Here is a 16,901-nt window from a genome sequence, read left to right as displayed (position 1 = left end):
TGCTACCTGTTGCGGGCAGGCAGAGCTGGTGCGCTTCAGCTCTGAAGCGGGGTTCTGAAGGTTAGAGGTTTGTTTGGAGGTGGAGAAGCATCTATGCTCTTCCCAGTCCCCCAGTGTCCTCATTCTCCATCCTTGCTGCCTCTGCTCCTAAAACATGACATCACCTCCAATACAATGGGCCCGGTGCCCAGAACAGGCCCGTTCACCCCAGGAGTCACCAGGACGATGCTGTGAAGGCTGCAATCCACAGGATGAAAGGCAGCCCTAAGCACAGCGCTCCCTGCAGCTGAGTACTATGGAGGGGTCCCCCAGCCCTCAGCCCCACACCCAGCATCCCACGGAAGGAGCGTAGGAACTTGGACTTCAAATGTTACAGGTCCAATAACCCACTCTTCCCATCTATGCATGTAGGAAGATACACACACATGCACACACAGTTGTTTCTTTCCCCAAAGTCACATTCACAGCTCCGTAAGAGTTAAACCTAGAGGAGTTCCTAAAAAGGCCAAATACTGTAGGCTCTCTGAGCCCTAGGCTAGACTCCCTAACCCTATGTGAGCGTCGTCTCAGAGATGTCTGTTATTCTTTCTTGCCATCTAACCTGCTGGGCAACTCAGTTTATAACTTATAACAACATTGAATTTCCTAAAGAGGGGATTAGGGTCTCAAACCGGTCCCTCTCTAGTAGACACCTGTGCTCCATATGTAAATATGCCCAGGGGTTCACTGGTGGCTCAGTGGTTAAGAATCTGCCTGGCAAGGCAGGAGACGCGGGTTCGATCTCCGATCCGGGAAGATCCCACATGGTCTGGAGCAGCGAGGCCTGTGCACCACAATTACTGAGCCTGTTTTCTAGAGTCCTGAAGCCACTGCGATGAGAAGCCCTCACACAGCAACTGAGAGTAGCCCCTGCTCACCAAAACCAGAGAAAAAGCCTGTGCAGCAAGAAAGACCCAAAGCAGCCAAAAATAAATAAATAAAATTTAAGTGTATATATATAGATATAGATACATACACACACCCACACACCCAAACTCTCCCCATCCCAATAACCTTACTCTGCACAGGTATTGCTGAAGAACCATTCCATTAACTTTCCTATCACAAGACAAAAGAAGGTCTTTTGAGACTTTAAAGAGATATAAAAACAATTGGAAAGGAAGAGGTAAACATCACCATTTACAAATTCTGTGATGATATACCAGACAACCCCCAAAACACTGACAGAGAAACTATCTCAAAACAATAAGAATATTTAGTAATATAGCAGGCTCCAGAACTAATAAACAATAAACCTCTGAAGATAAAATGGGGAAAACAGGCAGCATTTACAATAGGAACTAGAAAGAAAAAAAGATAAAATTAACCAAAAATCTCAAGACCTAGGGAAAAAAAACCTTGAAAACAGTTCTAAAAGGAAACAAAAGAGGATCTGAACAAAGAGAAAGGAATACTATGCTGTGATATGCCAGTATTCTGTAAAAGAATTCATAAGCTTAATATATCAACATAAATACCCACAAACTTTTTTTTTCTGGAGTAAGACAAGATGATTCTAATGTTCTCAGAGAAAATTCTGGAAAAGGTAATGAGTAGTATTTATATTAGTCTTATTAATTATCACAGTAGTATTATTAAACTTCAAAATTTTAATTTAGTAGTACTAGTGAATAAATAAGCAGACAGACTAATGAAATGGTAGAAAATCTAGAAATAGTCTGGAGAATACCCAGAAATAGTCTTCCTTCCAATGAAGGAATTTGGTATATAAGAACACTGGAAAATCTGTGGGGAAAACATAGACTTTTTGATAAAAGGTGTTATTACAACCTGGTAGGCCATCTGGAAACAATCTGTAAACCATACCTTCTGCCAAAAGCCAAGAAAATTTTCAAGTGGGTCAAGATTTAAATGTGATGACAAAAAAAAAAAAATCAGAAAACATGAGAGAAATCTTTCATAACCTTAGAATGGTTAAAGCATTTCTAAAATGATTCAAAATCCAGATGAGAAAAAAAGGTTAAAATTGTTTACTTCATAAAAATTGAAACTTCTGCATGGATAAACACAAACAGCCAAATGAACCATTATAAAAACAAGGACCAGTGACAAATAGAAAAATATTTTCAGTTCACATTCCATAGATAAAAAAGGCTCTTATAAAATGATAGGTAAAAAGATTAATGGCCCAAAGTTACATGGGTGACGAATAGCCCATAAAAAGGAAATACAAATGCTCTACCTCACTCATAATAAAAGACGTAAATGAAAGACACTGAAATACCATTTTCTTAGTTAACAAATGGACAAGAATCCTAAAGTTTAATAAGGCAGAAGATTGTAGAGGAAGCAGATCCTCTCACTTTTGGCTGGTAGAGGAGTCAATTAATACAATCTGTTTGGAAGTAATTTGGCAATATTCCTTAAAGCACAAAGGTATGTTCCCTTTGACCCAACAATTCTACTTTCAGGGATTTATCCCACCGGCATTCTTTAACACATGCAAAATGAACCTCTGTACAAAGTTATTGACTGAAACGTTGTATGCAACAGCAAAAGATTAAAATCAACTTAGATTAGAATCAACTTTAATCAACATCTAAGTCGAGTACATAAGTTAAATGCAGGAAATGCAGGTTCGATCCCTCAGTTGGGAATCCCCTGGAGTAGGAGATGGCAACCCACTCCAGTATTTTTGCCTGGGAAATCCATGGACAGAGGGGCCTGGTGGGCTACTGTCCATGGGGCCACAAAGAGTTGGACATGACTGAGCAACCGAGCACATTTATAGGAACTAAAAATACATACATTCACAATTAAAGCAATTATGAACAATAAGATACAAGAAGGCCACAAACCAATTGCCACTTCAGGGGTGCTGGGAGCAAAAGCAGGGAACTGCACGTGATCTCGGCACACAGCACCACCACGAGGGCGAACAGACCACCTAAGCCTCCCCTCTCGCCTGACCCGTCCATCTGCCTCTACCTTCACCCCATTAACCTGCCCTTCTCGGAGGGCGAGCAAGGTGCTTATTACTTGTTTTCACTCCCTTGTGCTACAACCCGAGTCCCAGTAAAGCCTTGCCTGAATCTTTCATCTTGCCTTTTATCAATTTCTACTGATGAAAGAGTCTAAGGACGCAAGTCAGTAAGACAGCCACTAAATGGAATATTATACAACTCCAAAATGGAATGGGAAACTCTTCAGGGACTGTTATGGAAAAGTCTCCTAGAGAAAACATTAAGAGGGAAAATTAAGGTACAGAGTGTAGGGAACACTGTTAGTTGTTATTAAAAAGTTGGGAGGGGAAAGCCTGTATATTCATATTTGTTTGCACCTGCTTTAATAATACATCTTAAAGAATGTTTGTCCCTACTTTAATAATACCTCTTAAAAATACTATGGGACAGCTGCTGGAGGAAGAGAAACTGGCAGGACAAGGGAGAGAATGGGGAAGGAGCCATTTTACCCCATCTATTTATAGTTTTCATTTTTAAACTATGCAAATATATCACCTGTTTTTGAAAAACAGTAATTTTTTAAAGAACATGCTGAACAAGGGGGATTAAATGGTATTTCCCTTGATTAACACAGGTCGTTAAAGCCACTCTCATGAAGCTTCCTGCCACAAACATCAATTAGACTACTCTCTGCATAAGGGGCCACTGTGCAATTCCACTCCCAACCCACGGGTTTCAGTCCCCAAGGTGGGGACATTGAATGGTCAGCCAAACCTCAACTGTCCCTGAATTGGTGAAAAAAAAAATGCAAAAGTAGATAACTTGGCCCAAGAAAGTCTTTCTTTGTTCAAGCTTATTTCCCAAACCATACAGTAAATGCTTAATGCTGCTGCTGCTGCTGCTGCTGCTGCTGCTGCTGCTGCTGCTGCGGCTGCTGCTGCTGCGGCTGCTGGACGCTCAGTCATGTCTGACTCTCTGCAACTCCACGGACTGTAGCCCGCCAGGCTCCTCTGTCCATGGGGATTCTCCAGGCCAGAATACTGGAGTGGGTTGCCATTTCCTTCTCCAGGGGACCTTCCTGACCCAGTAAATGTTTAATGAGTTAATGCAAACTCAATATTCATCATGGAGATACAACAAAATAATCTGTGATTATGTTTTAAGATAAAAATTGCTTTTAGAGGCAAAATACAAGAGAATATACAGCCTAAATGCATCTGACGCCACCCACTAAAGTGATAAAGTGAAGTCGCTCAGTCATGACCGACTCTTTGCGACCTCATGGATAGTAGCCCCCGTGGATGGAGTAGCTCCTCCGTCCATGGGATTTTCAAGGCAAGAGTACTGGAGTGGGTTGCCATTTCCTTCTCCAGGGAATCTTCCCAATCCAGGGATCGAACCCAGGTCTCTCACATTGTAGACAGACACTTAACCGTCTGAGCCACCAGCCCACTGTTTCACCATAACTGTTCTTTTATTCATGATGGTGTGTGCTAAGTCACTTCAGTCATGTCCGACTCTTTGTAATGCTATGGACTGTGGTCTTTCCAGGCTCCTCGGTCCATGGGATTCTCCAGGCAAAGATATGAGAGTGGGTTACCATTTCCTCCTGCAGGGGATCTTACCGACCCAGGGATTAAACCAATGTCTCTGATTCTCCTGCACTGGCAGGCAGATTCTTTTCTACATGTACCCCCTGGAAAGCCACACATGAGGTGGTTGACAATTCTCTCAGAAGCAACATGTCAGGCTCTACTATATGATGTGTTAAGCTCAGTTCTTATCTCAGAGATACCATGGGCATAGACAGATTTTTAAATTACTTTCTTTCCATTAGAACTGTGGCTATTTAAGCAACACTATCACCCCGAGTTAAAACGAAGAAGTGGGAGCCCTTCCTGCCTGCCCACTGTTGACTTATCTATTCCTCTGACTTGTGCGCAAAGCAAGAATGTGTTTGGAAAGGAGACTTTGCTCTTTTTCTGGATGGCTAAGCTCCTGAATACTGCCTATATTCTCAGCCAGACTGGAAGCTGTGCCTTATTTATCTGAATGCTCAAAGACTAAGATGTATCAACTGGCACACAGGAGGTGCTCAGCAAAGATTTGGTAAATGAATGATGAGGTCAGAGAAAGGAAATTGAGCTACCAATGGTTAGGATAAAGCAGAGTCCAAGCCTTTCTTCTACTATCAGTTAGCAAATACAGGAGGGGTATTTAGGAAGCCTGAGAATTCTCCAGGGACACGGGCACTCCATGCAATTCAGTCTCTATTGGCACATCTTTAGGTGGATTACTAACTTTCCATGGACAGTGGACAGTAGGTGAACAATGGCACCAGCATGTTCCCCCATAGAGTCAGAGAAGATACACCCAGCATGGGTGAAAGAGCTTAGAAGACTGGGAAGGAAGGTGTTATGAATAGGAAAGATCCCAGTGGGAAGCTGAGTCTCAAAGAAAGGGAGTTCAAGGCCAGAATTATTGGAGACTGGGCGGGGGGGGGAGAAAGGACAGAGACAAATGGCAGAGGGGATAGGACAAGCGGTGGACATGTGCCTCTATTTCCCTACCACCTTCCTTCTCTTTCCTCTGCTCCTCCCTTGAAAAGCTGGGCTGTGAAGTAGAGGGGGATCCTAATGTTGAGAAATGAAGTCCATACAACAGGTAACCACAAAAGAATTAAGATGAACAGGTAAAGCAAGAGCCATCCAAGGAAAATCGGGTGGAGGTGGCAATAGGGAGCTATTCTGAGTTCTTGAGTAAGGAGATGACAAAAGTGATGGTTTGATAAAATTAGTTTGACCAGACATGCGAGATTTACTGGGGGACTGCCAGACTGATCGAGCAGGATCCATGAATGGTTGGTAGAATGCTGAGAGCCAGAGTGAGAGTCAAGGCAAATGTTTCATTTCTAAGGAAGAAGATAGTTGCTGCCTGGAGGATCAGGTGTGAAGTGCAGGGAGATTATCATAGAAGATTCTGAGACGTCTGAAGAACAGACAATGAGTTCCCCTGGCAGGAACTGGGTAACTGGAAAAAGAAGCTAGGATTCAGGGTGGGAAGAGGATCAGTGAGGTTAACTAACGAGATGAGTAGGATTGTGGGGAGGAGCCCACTGAGGGGATGGCAGAATCATCTTACTAAATACCCTCAGGCGGACCTTCAGCTGGAGGGGGCTGCCTGTCCTGTCTTTGTGGTCCCATGGTACTGGACTTCCCCACATCACTACATGTTCTCATATTTCAACTCAATGACAACTTCTATATTCTGTGATAAGCCCGTTGTCTGTAAGCTCGGGAAAGGCATAAAGGCTGTCATTTGGGAAGTCCCTCTTCTTGAAATCAGGGTCATCGAGTTCAGTGAACTTGAGACTTCGAAGACCTGAATGAGCTGCTTGCAGGTGGCTCTCCTCGCCAGTCTGCCGAGGGGTCCATATTCCCTGGTAGCCCTCCCATAGTAACGTGTGTGTTTGCCTGTCTCATTTCACACCGCTGACAGGACCCCGGCCTTTGACTGAATTGGTTTTGAATAAGGTGCTCAGACTTGGTAGAACTCACAAACCTTTCCTTACTGAATGTCTCACTGAAGGTGTTTTTGAGTTGCCTTCCTTGGAAGGAAAAGGCCGCTCAGAATAGAAACACCACAAATCATCTTCGTCCAGAAATACGCTCCCTCCCCAAATGAAGTCGACTTGCAGAGGGAGTCCCTGGAAAGCGCAGGGCCCAGGGTGGGAGTGGGTGAGGCGGAGGCTATTTTTAGGTGCTGATGTCGCCTCCTGACGGGCATTAGCGTCAGTGGACGAAGGAGGGCCAGCCCATTGGACCACGTCCTGCAGCCCACATCCCAGGAGCTGCTGGCTGACAAAGGTTCTTTTCTGCAAGGAAAAACGTACTGTGCAGATGAATAGTGGGTCTGTCTGAGGACTTGCTGGAAGGTGTTGGTGTGTTTCAAAAGCAGTCCTGGCTCGGAGACTGAAGAGCTTCACTTCCAGGCCAGCCTGGGTCTCCTCCCGTCACACTCCCCCATCCTCCCACCTTCCCGGGCCTCCTTTGCCTCCTCTTGTCACTTGTCCTCCTTCCTTCCTCATGCCACCAGACAGCTGCCTTGGCAAGGAGGGAAGGGGAGAGGGAGGGGGTGCGAGGGGAGAATGCATTAGCCCCTCACCAGGAGGCGGGAGCAGCTGGGCCCACAGTTTTCAGGATTCCTGCCCAGACATGTGGCCAGAAACTGGGTCTTTCAGGACAGGAAGGACTGGGTTTACTGCCTTTCACCCTGCTTGAACTCAGCGTGTCCTGGTTGACCTCTCAGATCATGTCCTAGTTTTTGAAATAAAAGGTATGTTGGTATGATGTAGATACAAGGTTTAAAAAAAAAAACACCGTGGAATCAGGGGAATTGATTTGAACAAGACTGAATTCATGTCAAGCTATCAAATTTGAGTTTTCCTAGTCCACCCTTCCTTGCCTCAAATGGGGCCTCGCCTAACCCCAGAGCCCAGCAGTGAGCTGAGAATGGAGATGGAGACCATCAGCTGGCCTCCCCATCAGGAGGGCAGAGTTTGGATGGTTGGGAGTTCTTTGTGATGCAGGCAGTCCTGAGGACACCTGCGCTCCTGACTTAGGGCCCCTCATCACTCAGAAAAGCAGGTAAGGGTCCTCTTGTCAAAAATGGTAGGCAGCCGGGGGCCTAGCCTAGCCTATAGAAGGCTCGTCTGCAAAATATATCAGCACATATATGTTTGCCTGAATGAGACCTGGTTTGGTTTTTGCAAGTCTGCAAACATTATGGAGTCATGTGTTCATTCGTGAATGGTTCCTTTCACTGAATATTGTTGCTGAGGGTTTTTTCCCCCAAGTTAATGCATGAGCTGTCATGCGTTCGTTTTTTGGTATATATAGCACAGTTTATGCATTCATTTTCTCCTGGGTGGATATTGATGTTGTTTCTAGTTTTTTCTTTTGTTTTGAGCAACAGTTCTGCTACAAAGATTCTTGTGCTCCTCTCCTGGAGTTCATATGGAGGAATTTCTCTAAGGGGTACGCAGTGGAATTTCTGCACCATGCAGCATCTTCAGCTTTTCTAGATACAGAACTTTTTCCCCAAAGTACTGATTTACACATCCACCAGTAGGGCGTTGCTCTCATCCATAGTATAGTCTGAATTATTCATTTCTGCCAGTCTGGTGGCATAAAATCATCATCTCCTCCTTGTTTTAATTTGCAGTCCATGTTTAATCATGAAATTAAGCAATTTTAAAAAATGTGTTGTTGTCTGTGTTTCCTTTCCTGTAATGTTCCTGCTCTCATATCTTCTGTATTTGTATAGTGTGGTTTACCTGTTTCTTAGTGATTTTTGTAGGTTTTTTATATTATATATTCTGGATAATAATCTCTTTTGTTTATATGTGACAAATACTTTCTCCCTGTCTGGAGCTTTTATTTTCACTCTTTATATAGTCTTACAGCAGTTCTTAGGCTTCCAGGTGGCACCAGTGGCAAAGAACCTGCCTGCCAAGGCAGCAGACACAGAGACCTGAGTCCAGTCCGGGGGTCGGGAAGATCCCCTGGAGGAGGGCACGGCAACCCACTGCAGTATTCTTGCCTGGAAAAGTCCCATGGACAGAGGAGCCTGGCTGGCTACAGTCCATGGGGTCACAAAGAGTCAGACACAGCTGAGCACTTGTCAGCAGCAGCAACATAGCAGTTCTTAAGTGGTAGAATTTCCAATCTTTTCCTTGCTGCTTTGCACTTTTGTGTAATACTTAAAAACTCCTCCCCCCTACCCTGATGTTCTATGTTTTAGAGATTAAAGATGTTCTATGCTTCTTCTAAAAGAACTTAAAATTTTGCCTTATACCTTTGAGCCCTTAATCATTCTAAAATGATTTTTGTACATGGAATGATATAGAGTTGCAATATCATTTACTTTCCATATGGATAATTACTGAAGGAAATGGCAACCCACTCCAGGATTCTTGCCTAGGAAATCCCATGAACAGAGGAGCCTAGCGGGCTACAGTTCATGGGGCCTCAAGGGTCAGGCATGACTTAGCAACTAAACAACAGCAATGAAATTATTGAATGGTGTTAACACTTCCCCGCTTTTCTGTAATGCCCCTTTTGCCAATAATCAAATTTCCAAAATTGCTTAGGTCTATGTCTGGGCTGTTTTGTTCCAGTGGTCTTTCTGTCTCTCCCTGAACTAACACCTCACTTTCTTCATTATTATTTTAAAATGAAGTTTGACACCTAAGAAGACAAATCCCTCCACTCTGTTCTTTTCCCTTCTAGACAGTGTTGGCTAGGCTTCAGACTTTTGCCCTGCCACATAAAAATCAGAGCCAGCTTGCCAACTTCCATGAAAAACTATGTTGGTATTTTTATTGGAAATGCTTTAAATCTCGAGTCCAAATTTGGAAAAATGCACATACTTTCCTTACACTTTTATTGCTATTATAAATGATAGCTTTATCAAATTAAAATTTCCAAATGTTAACTGGTGTATAAACATGCAATTGCCTTGTTTACATTGTGTTTATAATTGGCAACCTTGCCACACTTTTATTATTCTAACACACTGTCTATGAATCTATGCAAACGATCACATCACCTGTGAATAATGACAGTGTGGTTTCTCCCTTTCTAATCCTTTACCTTATAAATCTTTCTTTTTCCCTTACTGTACTGGCTAGGAAGTGGTAAAAGCAGAGATTCTTGTCTCGTTCCTGCTTGCTAAAGGATCTGCTTTTTCAGTTTCATCATTAAGTATGATATTTGCTGTAAGGTTGTTTTTTTTTTTTTTTCTTTGTACATTGATGTTCTTTATCCAGTTCAAAAAATTCCATTCTATTCCTGATATGTTGACTCTTTATCCTAAGTTGATGTTGGATTGTATCAAACAGTTTTCTGCTTCTACTGAGAGAATTTTTGTGAAAATTCATGTGAATTTTTTCACTGGATCTGTGAACAAGGTAAGTTATATCAGTCTATTTCAAATGTTGAACCAGTCTCAGATTTCTGGGTGAAGCCTTTATTCCAATTTAGTTATGAATTGTTGCCTTATATATTATTCATTCAGTTTGTTAATATTTTGTTTAGGATATTTTTATCTGTGTTCACTGAGTAAAATCAGCCTACAGTTTTCCTTTCTTGTATTATCCTCATCTGCTTTTGATTTGAAGATTTTCTTATTAGCTACATAAATTGAGCTGGGGAGTGTTCTTTCTTTTTCTATTCTAAGAGTTTGTGTAATATTTTAATAATCTATTTCTTTAAGTCTAGAGAAACCTACCTATAAAAGTAGGGCTGGCATTTCCTAATGGGACAATTCCCTATTACCAGTGAGTATAGAGCTATTTCATTTTTGTATTACTTTAAAGTCCATTTCAATATGCTCTATATTCCCACTACTTTTGGTATAAATTTGTTCATAACAGTCTTTACTATCTTTAATCTCTGCTGTATCTGCTACACATTGCCTTTTCTATCCCTCATATCTGTTTCCATCTTTTTGCTTTGTCTCATCAGCCTTTCTGGAAGTTTGTTAATTTAGTCATATTAGAGAACAAACTCTTTGTATTGATCATCATTTTATTCTCTATTTTACTGTATATTTGTTTACTACTTCATTAATTTCTTCTCATATCTTTGTTGCTTTCTTTATTCAACTTTCTTTGAACTACTTAATGTTCTTTTAGTAATTTCTTAAATTGAATGCTCAATTTCTTGATTTTTAGCCATTCTTACTTTGTAACATAAGTATTTAAAGCTATAAATTTCCCTCCAAATACCTCCTTACCTGCATTAACAAATTAAGATATGTAAACTCTCATTAGTTACAAGTCAAAGTGTGTATTTCATTTTTCACAAAGCAGCATATAGTTCAATGGTTTTTCTACCAAACAAACACTCAAGTAACCATCAACTAGGTCAAAACATAGAATATTACTTGTACTCCCAGAAAACCCGAGCATTGGTTGCCAGTCACAGGACTATCCCACCCGACCTAGGCTAATCATTATCGTGACTTTTATGGTTATCTTTTTTTCTAGTTTTAACTCCAAGGTGTTTGCCCCTAAACACAAGTTTTGTTTTGTCAAACTGTTTGGTATTTGTTTGTTTTGGTATGTTTAAAATGGCTTCATAGAGACCACATTCTTTTGAATTTGGTTTCTTTCAGGCAACATTAGGCTTGTGAGATGCACCCACTTATTGCTTATAACTGGAGTTTGTTATAATTGCTCTATGTCTCCATTGCATAAATATTTCATGACTAATTATCATTCTACTGTTAATGAACATCTGAGTTATTGCCAGTTTGGGGCCACTATGAATCATGTTGCTATGAATAGCTTTGAAAGTCCCTGAATGAATACATGTCTGTATTTCTGTTCAGTCAGTTCAGTTCAGTCGCTCAGTCATGTCCGACTCTTTGTGACCCCATGAATCGCAAAACACCAGGCTTCCCTGTCCATCACCAACTCCCAGAGTTCACTCAAACTCACGTCCATCGAGTCAGTGATGCCATCCAGCCATCTCATCCTCTGCTGTCCCCTTCTCCTCCTGCCCCCAATCCCGCCCAGCATCAGAGTCTTTTCCAGTGAGTCAACTCCTCGCATGAGGTGGCCAAAGTACTGGAGTTTCACCTTTAGCATCATTCCTTCCAAAGAAATTCCAGGGTTGATCTCCTTCAGAATGGACTGGTTGGATCTCCTTGCAGTCCAAGGGACTCTTAAGAGTCCTCTCCAACACCACAGTTCAAATGCATCAACTCTTTGGCGCTCAGCTTTCTTCACAGTCCAACTCTCACATCCATACATGACCACTGGAAAAACCATAGCCTTAACTAGACGGACCTTTGTTGGCAAAGTAATGTCTCTGCTTTTGAATATGCTGCCTAGGTTGGTCATAACTTTTCTTCCAAGGAGTAAGCATCTTTTAATTTCATGGCTGCAGTCACCATCTGCAGTGATTTTGGAGCCCCCCAAAATAAAGTCTGACACTGTTTCCACTGTTTCCCCATCTATTTCCCATGAAGTGATGGGACCAGATACCATGATCTTCGTTTTCTGAATGTTGAGCTTTAAACCAACTTTTTCACTCTCCACTTTCACTTTCATCAAGAGGCATTTTAGTTCCTCTTCACTTTCTGCCATAAGGGTGGTGTCATCTGCATATCTGAGGTTATTGATATTTCTCCTGGCAATCTTGATTCCAGCTTGTGCTTCTTCCAGCCCAGCATTTCTCATGATATATTCTGCATATAAGTTAAATAAGCAGGGTGACAATATACAGCCTTGACGTTCTCCTTTTCCTGTTTGGAACTAGTCTGTTGTTCCATGTCCAGTTCTAACTGTTGCTTCCTGACCTGCATACAGATTTCTCAAGAAGCAGGTGGTCTGGTATTCCCATCTCTTTCAGAATTTTCCACAGTTTATTGTGATTCACACAGTCAAAGGCTTTGGCATAGTCAATAAAGCAGAAATAGATGTTTTTCTGGGACTCTCTTGCTTTTTCAATGATCCAGCAGATGTTGGCTATTTGATCTCTGGTTCCTCTGCCTTTTCTAAAACCAGCTTAAACATTCGGAAGTTCACAGTTCACATATTGCTGAAGCCTGGCTTGGAGAATTTTGAGCATTACTTTACTAGCGTGTGAGATGAGTGCCATTGTGTGGTAGTTTGAGCACTCTTTGGCATTGCCTTTCTTTGGGATTGGAATGAAAACTGACCTTTTCCAGTCTTGTGGCCACTGGTGAGTTTTCCAAATTTGCTGGCATATTGAGTACAGCACTTTCACAGCATCATCTTTCAGGATTTGGAATTCCATCACCTCCACTAGCTCTGTTCATAGTGATGCTTTCTAAGGCCCACTTGACTTCACATTCCAGGATGTCTGGCTCACCATCGTGATTATCTTGGTCTTGAAGATCTTTTTTGTACAGTTCTTCTGTGTATTCTTGCCACCTCTTCTTAATATCTTCTGCTTCTGTTAGGTCCATACCATTTCTGTCCCTTATTGAGCCCATCTTTGCATGAAATGTTTCCTTGGTGTCTCTAATTTTCTTGAAGAGATCTCTAGTCTTTCCCATTCTGTTGTTTGCCTCTATTTCTTTGCATTGATTACTGAGGAAGGCTTTCTTATCTCTTCTTGCTATTCTTTGGAACTCTGCATTCAGATGCTTATATCTTTCCTTTTCGCCTTTGCTTTTCACTTCTCTTCTTTTCACAGCTATTTGTAAGGCCTCCCCAGACAGCCATTTTGCTTTTTTGCATTTCTTTTCCATGGGGATGGTCTTGATTCCTGTCTCCTGTACAATGTCATAAACCTCAATCCATAGTTCATCAGGCACTCTATCTATCAGATCTAGTACCTTAAATCTATTGGAAGTGGTCAAACAAGAGATGGCAAGGGTGAACGTCGACATTCTAGGAATCAGCGAACTAAAATGGACTGGAATGGGTGAATTTAACTCAGATGACCATTATATCTACTACTGCGGGCAGGAATCCCTTAGAAGAAATGGAGTAGCTATCATGGTCAGCAAAAGAGTCCGTAATGCAGTACTTGGATGCAATCTCAAAAACGACAGAATGATCTCTGTTCGTTTCCAAGGCAAACCATTCAGTATCACAGTAATCCAAGTCTATGCCCCAACCAGTAACACTGAAGAAGCTGAAGTTCAACAGTTCTATGAAGACCTACAAGATCTTTTAGAACTAACACCCAAAAAAGATGTCCTTTTCATTATAGGGGACTGGAATGCAAAAGTAGGAAGTCAAGAAACACCGGGAGTAACAGGTAAATTTGGCCTTGGAATACAGAATGAAGCAGGGCAAAGACTAATAGAGTTTTGCCAAGAAAATGCACTGGTCATAACAAACACCCTCTTCCAACAACACAATGGAAGACTCTACACATAGACATCACCAGATGGTCAACAACAAAATCAGATTGATTATATTCTTTGCAGCCAAAGATGGAGAAGCTCTATACAGTCAACAAAAACAAGATCAGGAGCTGACTGTATTTCTGTTAATTATACACTTATCAGTAGAATTACAAACTCAAAGAGGGTGAAGAGCTTCAACAAGAGTAAATAATGACAATTGTTTCCTAAAAGTGTCATACCCAATTACACTTCCACCAGTAGTGTAACAACTGGTCTATAATAATATAAAAATGGGAAGAGATAATATTTAAGAGATATTAATAGAATTTTTCAAAGAATTGATGAAAACCATGAATCCTGAGAATTAGGAAGCCCTATGAATTTCAAGAGATGTAAATTTTAAAAATCCATGCTGAGATTTTTTTTTTAGTTGAAGAATACTGAAGAAAAAAAGAAGATCTTAAAAGCAACCAGAGAGAAAATAAAAATTACCTATGACAGAATAACTATTAGATTTATTTAACTTCTTAATAGAAACAAGTGAAGCCAGAAGACAGTAGAATATCTTCAAAGACCTAAGAGAGAGTCTTAGAATGTCAGCTTAGAATGTATATCCAGTGGTAGTTCCTTTCAGAAACAAAAATGAAATAAATGTATTTCAGACCAAAAAAGACTGAAAAAGTATAGTAACAGCAAACTCTCACTAAAGCAAAAGACTGGTAAATTGTTGTGGAAGTCATTAAAAAACAGGAAATTCAAAGGAACCAAAATAGAAGCTATTGTAGATAACTTTGAAGTAACAACTCAATCCTCCTCCCCTTTATTCTGAAAACTGAAAAAAATATAAAGTTCAAAAAGTTAACAACATGCCTCTCATACAAATACAAAAAAATAAACATATGTCAAGATGTGCCCAATTTGTTTCTCAGGAAATGAACAGGATAGTGAAGCTAGTTCAAAGGAAAAGTATAGACTAAGGGAATACACAGTCATTAAAGAAAGAAAATATTGGAATAAGATTACTAGGTTAGGCACAAAACTAGTTAACATGACTATGAGCAATAAAGTCATAATCTTTGGTTATAATCTCTATGAGATAAAATTAACTGAGTATCTACTAGACAAACATTTGGCTAAAAATTATCATGTAACTGCAGAATCAGGGTCTTTCATCAATAGTAGAAAGTGAGTCATATAAAGATACATTCCTCACGATAATTAAAGAACCCTAAGGTGGTTAAGCAAGACTCCAATATGACATTAAAAGGACAAGTTGTCTTTCTTTTGCTTTTATTTCCAAATTTGAGATAATTATTCTTAACAGAATAAATCCCCACCTTAGAGAGTTTGGGATGGGCATGTACACACCACTATATTTAAAATGGATAATCAGCAAGGACCTACTATATAGCACTATAGTTAAAATATAGCCACTTTATGGTAGCCATATTTGTCATTCTTATGCCAAAGCGGTATAAGCTGGTCTAGAGACACAAAGAAGCATGAATCAATCTTCAGAAAGAAACAAAGAGTCCAGCTGGCCACGAGTGTGAGAATGAAGAGTGAGAATGAAATACCTACTGGCTCTTGATGGCTTTGCACCCACTTCCTAGTTCCAGGCCTTCATGAAGCTCAAGCTATAGTCTTGGCCTTGGATTCTTGAGATATTCCAATATTCTTCCAATAAATTCCCTTTTGTGCTTACAGTGAGTTTAGGGAGCTTAAAAATACAAGCAAAACCAAAAGAGTAACCCATAATTTGAAAACCCAGAGAATCAAGACAGAGCAATAAGACTTTGTCCAAGCAGTGCAGATCCGCAGATCCTGGTGCAAGACCCCCTTCTTATGTCAGAAGACATCAGTTCTTACGTGTTTCTTGTTAGCCCAGTGTAAGGGTTCTCTGCTATGCAGCCAAGTACCACACAATAGACAATTAGTTAGGACTTATCATGAGCCAAGAGCTGCACTGGGCTAAGCCCATGGACGTTTTTACATGACGTATGTGGTAGATCAAGGAGGACTGTCACGTCTCTGTACCGCCCAGCGCATAATCAGCCAGATAGCTTACAGCTGAAATCTCACAGTCTGTGGCATGTCCTCTCTTGTCTACATTCATATGAAGAAAAGCACAAGAAAATCTCCATAGCTCTTTGGTTTATCAGGTTAACTCAGGGGGTGTAATTATGAAATTAAAATACCAATATCTCCAGTAGGAATTTTCACTTTTATATTGGATTTTATTTTTGTATGTTTGAGCATTCAAGCTAATACTAGACACTAAGTCCTCTCTAGAAAGATGCAAAGAAAAAGGAGAGAGAGTCACAGGGACCAGAAAAGGCAGGGCAGTGACGAATGTACAGGAAGGTAGCTGCGGTGGGATAGGCCCCTGTGAGAGAGGGAAAGTGTGGCTGAAATGGCATAAATTAAATCCATTAATCTATGACAAACATGGGAAAACCAGACATTACTAATTGCTTGCTCTGTGTAAATCTTTATAAGTTTACCCTGGTGCGTGTGACAGCAAATAAGAACCTAGAGAGGGGCTTTTATGAAAAAGCTTTTCTGAATACGTGAAATAACAAAAGGTCCAGTTCTCCACCTCAGCTCTTTTGTGCAATCACATCGAATAGAAACTCAGCAGGCCCAAGGGCCACTGCTGCTTCTAATTAAGGCCTCAAGGTAAGGCGGCGCTTTAGGGGGTATCTTCCCAGCAAAACAGAAATTCCACCTCTGTCTCTAGCAGCAGAAGGCTGTGTTTGTTCTCAGCTTGCATTAAAAGTGGCAAGCTGCACCTGCCTTCCAGACACCCTGCAAGCAAGCTTATTCTAACGCTGATGTTCTTGTTAAAACAACTCAAAGCCCGGGTAACAGATGTTAGATAGAAGAGGAATGAGAAGCAAAGCATTTTTCCTTTTTCTGTGTATTTTTGTGTGTCTGTGTGTGGAGGGGAGGGGTTTTATACGTGAAAGAATTACTATTGCCTTCCTTTGCAAAATTGATATGCCATCTGTCATAGAGGTGTCAACACTGAAATCCTGGGTGCTGGTG

Source organism: Budorcas taxicolor, chromosome 4 (assembly GCF_023091745.1).
Source record: "Budorcas taxicolor isolate Tak-1 chromosome 4, Takin1.1, whole genome shotgun sequence".
Lineage (NCBI taxonomy): Eukaryota > Metazoa > Chordata > Mammalia > Artiodactyla > Bovidae > Budorcas > Budorcas taxicolor.
The sequence above is the reverse complement of the archived record's forward strand: the minus strand, read 5'-3'. Positions refer to the sequence as shown.